Raw genomic sequence first — 8,378 nt, forward strand, 5'->3', positions numbered from 1 at the left:
CAATGCAGCTGTTTTTATATCAATATCAAATCAGTTCTGGGTAACAATTAAGAAACCTTAGTTTCATTTGAGGACCAAAATGTTGACAGCGGTGCAATACAGGTTGGGAAGAGATTTGATGTGCCGATTCCATGGCACATGGTTTATGAACTAATACACAAAACAACGCTTGATTCAAAACATTGGGTATTTAAATTATTATGCAAAATTCTTGCCACCAACAGAATGTTATGTATATGGGGCATACAACCATCTCAGCTCTGCAGATTTGGCTGCGAAGAGACCAAATCATTAGATCACATTTTGGTATTGCCCATATTAATATTAATTAATATGCCATTTAGCAGACGCTTTTATCCAAAGCGACTTACAGTCATGCGTGCATACATTTTTTTTTGTGTATGGGTGGTCCCGGGGATCGAACCCACTACCTTGGCGTTACAAGCGCCGTGCTCTACCAGCTGAGCTACAGAGGACCACACATGTAGCTTGTTTCTGGTCACAGGCTCAGGAATGGCTGAAAAATCACATTTACCTCAAATGAACCCTACAAATACTGTGTATATTTGTAAACAACAGCTGGTGCACAAAATCAAATACTAAGGAAGTCTCAAGGTTTTGCTCGCCTGAGGTAGAGTATCTTATGATAAGCTGTAGACCACACTATTTACCAAGAGAGTTTTCATCTATATTTTTCATAGCTGTCTATTTACCACCACAAACCAATGCTGGCATTAAGATTGCTCTGAATGAGTTGTACAAGGCCATTAATCAACAGGAAAACGCTCATCCAGATGCAGCGCTCCTAGTGGCCGGGGACTTTAATGCAGGGAAACTTAAATCCGTTCTACCTAATTTCTACCAGCATGTTAAATGTGCAACCAGAGGGAAAAAAACTCTAGACCACCTTTACTCCACACACAGAGACGCATACAAAGCTCTCCCTCGCCCTCCATTTGGCAAATCTGACCATAACTCTATCCTCCTGATTCCTGCTTATAAGCAAAAACTGAAGCAGGAAGCACCAGTGATTCGGTTAATAAAAAAGTGGTCAGATGACGCAGATGCTAAGCTACAGGACTGTTTTGCTAGCACAGACTGGAACATGTTCCGGGATTCTTCAGACAGCATTGAGGAGTACACCACATCAGTCACTGGCTTCATCAATAAGTGCATCGATGATGTCGTCCCCACAGTGACCGTACGTACATACCCCAACCAGAAGCCATGGATTACAGGAAACATCCGCACTGAGCTAAAGGGTAGAGCTGCCGCTTTCAAGGAACGGGACTCTAACCCGGACGCTTATAAGAAATCCCGCTATGACCTCCGACGAACCATCAAACAGGCAAAGAGTCAATACAGGTCTAAGATTGAATCATACTACACTGGCTCTGACGCTCGTCGGATGTGGCAGGGCTTGAAAACTATTACAGACTACAAAGGGAAGCACAGCCGCGAGCTGCCCAGTGACACAAGCCTACCAGACGAGCTAAACCACTTCTATGCTCGCTTCGAGGCAAGCAACACTGAAGCATGCATGAGAGCACCAGCTGTTCCGGATGACTATGTGATCACGCTCTCCGTAGCCGATGTGAGTAAGACTTTTAAGCAGGTCAACATTCACAAGGCCGCAGGGCCAGACGGATTACCAGGACGTGTACTCCGAGCATGTGCTGACCAACTGGCAAGTGTCTTCACTGACATTTTCAACATGTCCCTGACTGAGTCTGTAATACCAACATGTTTCAAGCAGACCACCATAGTCCCCGTGCCCAAGAACTCTAAGATAACCTGCCTAAATGACTACCGACCCGTAGCACTGACGTCTGTAGCCATGAAGTGCTTTGAAAGACTGGTCATGGCTCACATCAACAGCATAATCCCAGAAACCCTAGACCCACTCCAATTTGCATACCGCACCAACAGATCCACAGATGATGCAATCTCTATCGCACTCCACACTGCCCTTTCCCACCTGGACAAGAGGAACACCTACGTGAGAATGCTATTCATTGACTACAGCTCAGCATTCAACACCATAGTGCCCTCTAAGCTCATCACTAAGCTAAGGATCCTGGGACTAAACACCTCCCTCTGCAACTGGATCCTGGACTTCCTGACGGGCCGCCCCCAGGTGGTAAGGGTAGGTAACAACACATCTGCCACACTGATCCTCAACACGGGGGCCCCTCAGGGGTGCGTGCTCAGTCCCCTCCTGTACTCTCTGTTCACCCATGACTGCATGGCCAGGCACGACTCCAACACCATCATTAAGTTTGCCGACGACACAACAGTGGTAGGCCTGATCACCGACAACGATGAGACAGCCTATAGGGAGGAGGTCAGAGATCTGGCCGTGTGGTGCCAGGACAACAACCTCTCCCTCAACGTGACCAAGACAAAGGAGATGATTGTGGACTACAGGAAAAAAAAGAGGACTGAGCACGCCCCCATTCTCATCGACGGGGCTGTAGTGGAACAGGTTGAGAGCTTCAAGTTCCTTGGTGTCCACATCACCAACTAACTATCATGGTCCAAACACACCAAGACAGTCGTGAAGAGGGCACGACAAAGCCTATTCCCCCTCAGGAGACTAAAAAGATTTGGCATGGGTCCTCAGATCCTCAAAGAAATTCTACAGCTGCACCATCGAGAGCATCCTGACTGGTTGCATCACCGCCTGGTATGGCAACTGCTTGGCCTCTGACCGCAAGGCACTACAGAGGGTAGTGCGTACGGCCCAGTACATCACTGGGGCAAAGCTCCCTGCCATTCAGGACCTCTATACCAGGCGGTGTCAGAGGAAGGCCCTCAAAATTGTCAAAGACTCCAGCCACCCTAGTCATAGACTGTTCTCTCTGCTACCGCACGGCAAGCGGTACCGGAGTGCCAAGTCTAGGTCCAAAAGACTTCTCAACAGCTTCTACCCGCAAGCCATAAGACTCCTGAACAGCTAATCATGGCTACCCGGACTATTTGCACTGCCCCCCCACCCCATCCTTTTTACGCTGCTGCTACTCTGTTAAGTATTTATGCATAGTCACTTTAACTCTACCCACATGTACATATTACCTCAACTACCTCAACTAGCCGGTGCCCCCGCACATTGACTCTGCAACGGTACCCCCCTGTATATATAGCCTCCCTACTGTCACTTTATTTTACTGTATATATAGCCTCCCTACTGTCACTTTATTTTACTTCTGCTCTTTTTTTCTCAACACTTTTTTTGTTGTTGTTTTATTCTTACTTTTTTTGTTTAAAATAAATGCACTGTTGGTTAAGGGCTGTAAGTAAGCATTTCACTGTAATGTCTGCACCTGTTGTATTCGGCGCATGTGACCAATAAAATTTGATTTTATTTGATTTGAAATACTACTGTTGGGAGATTTGGAAAGCCATAGTCAATCAACAATATAAAAATACTTTTAGTAAAAATTTTCATCTTTGGATACTATGCGATTAGAAAGGTTCAGAATTTATGTGAAACAACACAGTTGAAAAATGTATGGCACATGGACATCAGAGGGTGGTTTACGGAGAGGTGGGATGGACTGAATAGCTAAGGGGTGGGTTTAAAAGCTCATGTTATATAATAGTTAAGTCTGAAAACACGATATATAATGTATACCTTGTCTTTTAGTACTATCTATTCAGATGTAATGTATATCAAATAACTGTGTCTGTATGTATATATAAAGTACCAGTCAAAAGTTTGGACACACCTACTCATTCAAGGGTTTTTCTTTATTTTTACTATTTTCTACATTATAGAATAATAGTGAAGACATCAAAACTATGAAATAACACATGGAATCATGTAGTAACCAAAAAAGTGTTAAACAAATCAAAATATATTTTTCAAATAGCCACCCTTTGCCTTGATGACAGCTTTGCACACCCTTGGCATTCTCTCAACCAGCTTCACCTGGAATGCTTTTCCAACAGTCTTGAAGGAGTTCCCACATATGCTGAGCACTTGTTGGCTGCTTTTCCTTCACTCTGCGGACCGACTCATCCTAAACCATCTCAATTGGGTTGAGGTCGGGGGATTGGGGAGGCCAGGTTATCTGATGCAGCACTCTCCTTCTTGGTAAAATAGCCCTTACACAGCCTGGAGGTGTGTTGGGTCATTGTCCTGTTGAAAAACAAATGATAGTCCCACTAAGCGCAAACCAGATAGGATGGCATATCGCTGCAGAATGCTGTGATAGACATGCTGGTTAAGTGTGGCTTGAATTCTAAACAAATCACAGACTGTCACACCTCCTCCATGCTTCACGGTGGGAACCACACATACGGAGATCATCCGTTCACCTACTCTGTGTCTCACAAAGACACAGCGGTTGTAACCAAAAATCTCCAATTTGGACTCCAGACCAAAGGTCTAATATCCATTGCTCGTGTTTCTTGGCCCAAGCAAGTCTCTTCTTATTATTATGGTCCTAGTAGTGGTTTATTTCCAGCAATTCGACCATGAAGGCCTGATTCACGCAGTCTCCTCTGAACAGTTGATGTTGAGATGTGTCTGTTACTTGAATTCTGTGAAGCATTTATTTGGGCTGCAATTTCTGAGGCTGGTAACTCTAATGAACTTATCCTCTGCAGCAGAGGTAACTCTGGGTCTTCCTTTCCTGTGGCGGTCCTCATGAGAGCCAGTTTCATCATAGCACTTGATGGTTTTTGCGACTGCACTTGAAGAAACTTTAAAAGTTCTTGAAATGTTCTGTATTGACTGACCTTCATGTCTTAAAGTAATGATGGACTGTCGTTTCTCTTTGCTTATTTGAGCTGTTCTTGCCATAATATGGACTTGGTCTTTTACCAAATAGGACTATCTTCTGTATACCCCCCTACCTTGTCACAACACAACTGATTGGCTCAAACGCATTAAGAATAAAATAAATTCCACAAATTAACTTTTAACAAGGCACACCTGTTAATTGAAATGCATTCCAGGTGACTACCTCATGAAGCTGTTTGAGAGAATGCCAAGAGTGTGCAAAGCTGTCATCATGTCAAAGGGTGGCTACTTTGACGAATCTCAAATATAAAATATACTTATTTGTTTAACACTTTCTTTAGTTACTACATGATTCCATATGTGTTATTTCATAGTTTTGATGTCTTCACTATTCTACAATGTAGAAAATAGTAAAAATAAAGAAAAACCCTTGAATGAGTAGGTGTGTCCAAACTTTTGACTGGTACTGTATATATATATATATATATGAGCCAATTTTGTTAAAAAAACATATCTACATAAAAAAAAAAAAAAATCAATTAAAATGGTCAAAAAGAAACAAAATAGCTTCTTTAGCAAAGAGCAATTTCTCAAGCAAGAATTTTGCTAGGACTGTCTGGGAGTCGTCTAAGTGGGGAGGGGAAAACAGAAAACTAGCTGGGAGAGAGGTTTGGAACTCTCGCTTATTGGTCTATTAACTACAGTGCCTTGCAAAAGTATTCATACCCCTTGGCGTTTTTCCTATTTTGTTGCATTACAACCTGTAATTTAAATTGATTTTTATTTGAAGTTCATGTAATGCACATACACAAAATAGTCAAAATTGGTGAAGTGATATTAAAAAAATAACTTATTTCAAAAAATTCTAAAAAATAAATAACGGAAAAGTGGTGCGTGCATATGTATTCACCCCCTTTGCTATGAAGCCCCTAAATAAGATCTGGTGCAACCAATTACCTTCAGAAGTCACATAATTAGTTAAAGTCTACCTGTGTGCAATCTAAGTGTCACATGATCTCTGTATATATACACCTGTTCTGAAAGGCCCCAGAGTCTGCAACACCACTAAGCAAGGGGCACCACCAAGCAAGCGGCACCATGAAGATCAAGGAGCTCTCCAAACAGGTCAGGGACAAAGTTGTGGATAAGTACAGATCAGGGTTGGGTTGTAAAAAATATCAGACACTTTGAACATCCCACGGAGCACCATTAAATCCATTATTAAATAATTGAAAGAATATGGCACCACAACAAACCTGCCAAGAGAGGGCCACCCACCAAAACTCACAAACCAGGCAAGGAGGGCATTAATCAGAGAGGCAACAAAGAGACCAAAGATAACCCTGAAGGAGCTGCAAAGCTACACAGCAGAGATTGGAGTATCTGTCCATAGGACCACTTTAAGCCATACACTCCACAGAGCAGGGCTTTACGGAAGAGTGGCCAGAAAAAAGCCATTGCTTAAAGAAAAAAATAAGCAAACACGTTTGGTGTTCGCCAAAAGGCATGTGGGAGACTCTCCAAACATATGGAAGAAGGAACTCTGTTCAGATGAGACTAAAATTGAGCTTTTTGGCAATCAAGGAAGACGCTATGTCTGCCGCAAACCCAACACCTCTCATCACCCCGAGAATACCATCCCCACAGTGAAGCATGGTGGTGGCAGCGTCATGCTGTGGTGATGTTTTTCATCGGCAGGGACTGGGAAACTGGTCAGAATTGAAGGAATGATGGATGGCGCTAAATACAGAGAAATTCTTGAGGGGAAACCTGTTTCAGTCTTCCAGAGATTTGAGACTGGGACGGAGGTTCACCTTCCAGCAGGACAATGACCCTAAGCATACTGCTAAAGCAACACTCAAGTGGTTTAAGGGGAAACATTTAAATGTCTAAGAATGGCCTAGTCAAAGCCCAGACCTCAATCCAATTGAGAATTTGTGGTATGACTTAAAGATTGCTGTACACCAGCGGAACCCATCCAACTTGAAGGAGCTGGAGCAGTTTTGCCTTGAAGAATGGGCAAAAATCCCAGTGGCTAGATGTGCCAAGCGTATAGAGACATACCCAAAGAGACTTGCAGCTGTAATTGCTGCAAAAGGTGGGTTTACAAAGTATTGTTCCCACGGGGGGCTAGTATGAAAAAATAATAATTAAAAACAATAAAAAAAGAATGTATGTACTCACTAACTGTAAGTCGCTTTGGATAAGAGCGTCTGCTAAATGACTAAAATGTAAATGTAAATGTATTGCCTTTGGGGGGGTGAATAGTTATGCACACTCAAGTTCAGTTTTTTTGTCTTATTTCTTGTTTGTTTCACAATAAAAAATATGTTGCATCTTCAAAGTGGTAGGCATGTTGTGTAGATCAAATGATACAAACCGCCCAAAAATCAATTTTAATTCCAGGTTGTAAGGCAACAAAATAGGAAAAATGCCAAGGGGGGTGCAAGGCACTGTAATTTACCGCCTGGTGATGTCACCAGGTAGGCCAAAAAGTGTCAGCCGGTCTTCTCAAAAAGCTCTTACACTAAAAGGGCATTATCATTTTCACAATTTCACAGTATTATTCCAACCTCATAGTATGGAAATGTATATAAAACACAGGAAAATCACATTTTGGACTGCACTGGGCCTTTAAACATTCAACATACCACAACATTCTGATAATTGCTAGTCTAGAAATGGAAAGTCCAACAGAATAGACACCAGTTCTCTATTCTGTGACATAGAGAACCATTTCCTCGCCATATATGACCTATACATATAAATACGGGGCATTCGGAAAGATTTCAGACCCTTTCCCTTTTGTTACGTTACAGCCTTGTGCTAAAACTGATCAAATTAATAAAAATCGGCATCAATCTACACACAATAACCTATGATGACAAAGTGAAAAAAGGGTTTTAGAAAATGTTGCTAATGTATTAAAAATAAAAAAACAAATACCTTATTTACATAAGTATTCAGACCCTTTGCTATGAGACTCGAAATTGAGCTCACATGCATCCTGTTTCCATTGATCATCCTTGAGATGTTTGTACAACTTGATAGGAGTCCACCTGTGGTAAATTAAATTGATTGGACATGATTTGGAAAGGCACACACCTGTCTATATAAGGTGCCACAGTTGACACTGCATGTCAGAACAAAAACCAAGCCATGACGTCGAAGGAATTGTCCGTAGAACTCTGAGACAGGATTGTGTTGAGGCACAGATCTGGGGAAGGGTACCAAAAAATGTCTGCAGCATTGAAGGTCCCCAAGAACACAGTGGCCTCCATCATTCTTAAATGGAAGAAGTTTGGAACCACCAAGACTCTTCCTAGAGCTGGCCTGCCCGGCCAAACTGAGCAATCGGGGGAGAAGGGCCTTGGTCAGGGAGGTGACCAAGAACCCGATGGTCACTCTGACAGAGTTCCTCTGTGGAGATGAGAGAACCTTCCAGAAGGACAACCATCTCTGCAGCACTCTACCAATCAGGACTTTATGGTAGAGGCCAGACGGAAGTCAATCCTCAGTAAAAGGCACATGACAGCCCCCTTGGAGTTTGCCAAAAGGCACCTAAAGGACTCTCAGACCATGAGAAACAAGATTCTCTGGTCTGATGAAACCAAGATTGAACTCTTTGGCC

Source organism: Coregonus lavaretus (genome assembly GCF_964263955.1).
Source record: "Coregonus lavaretus genome assembly, chromosome: 20".
In the NCBI taxonomy this organism is placed as follows: domain Eukaryota; kingdom Metazoa; phylum Chordata; class Actinopteri; order Salmoniformes; family Salmonidae; genus Coregonus; species Coregonus lavaretus.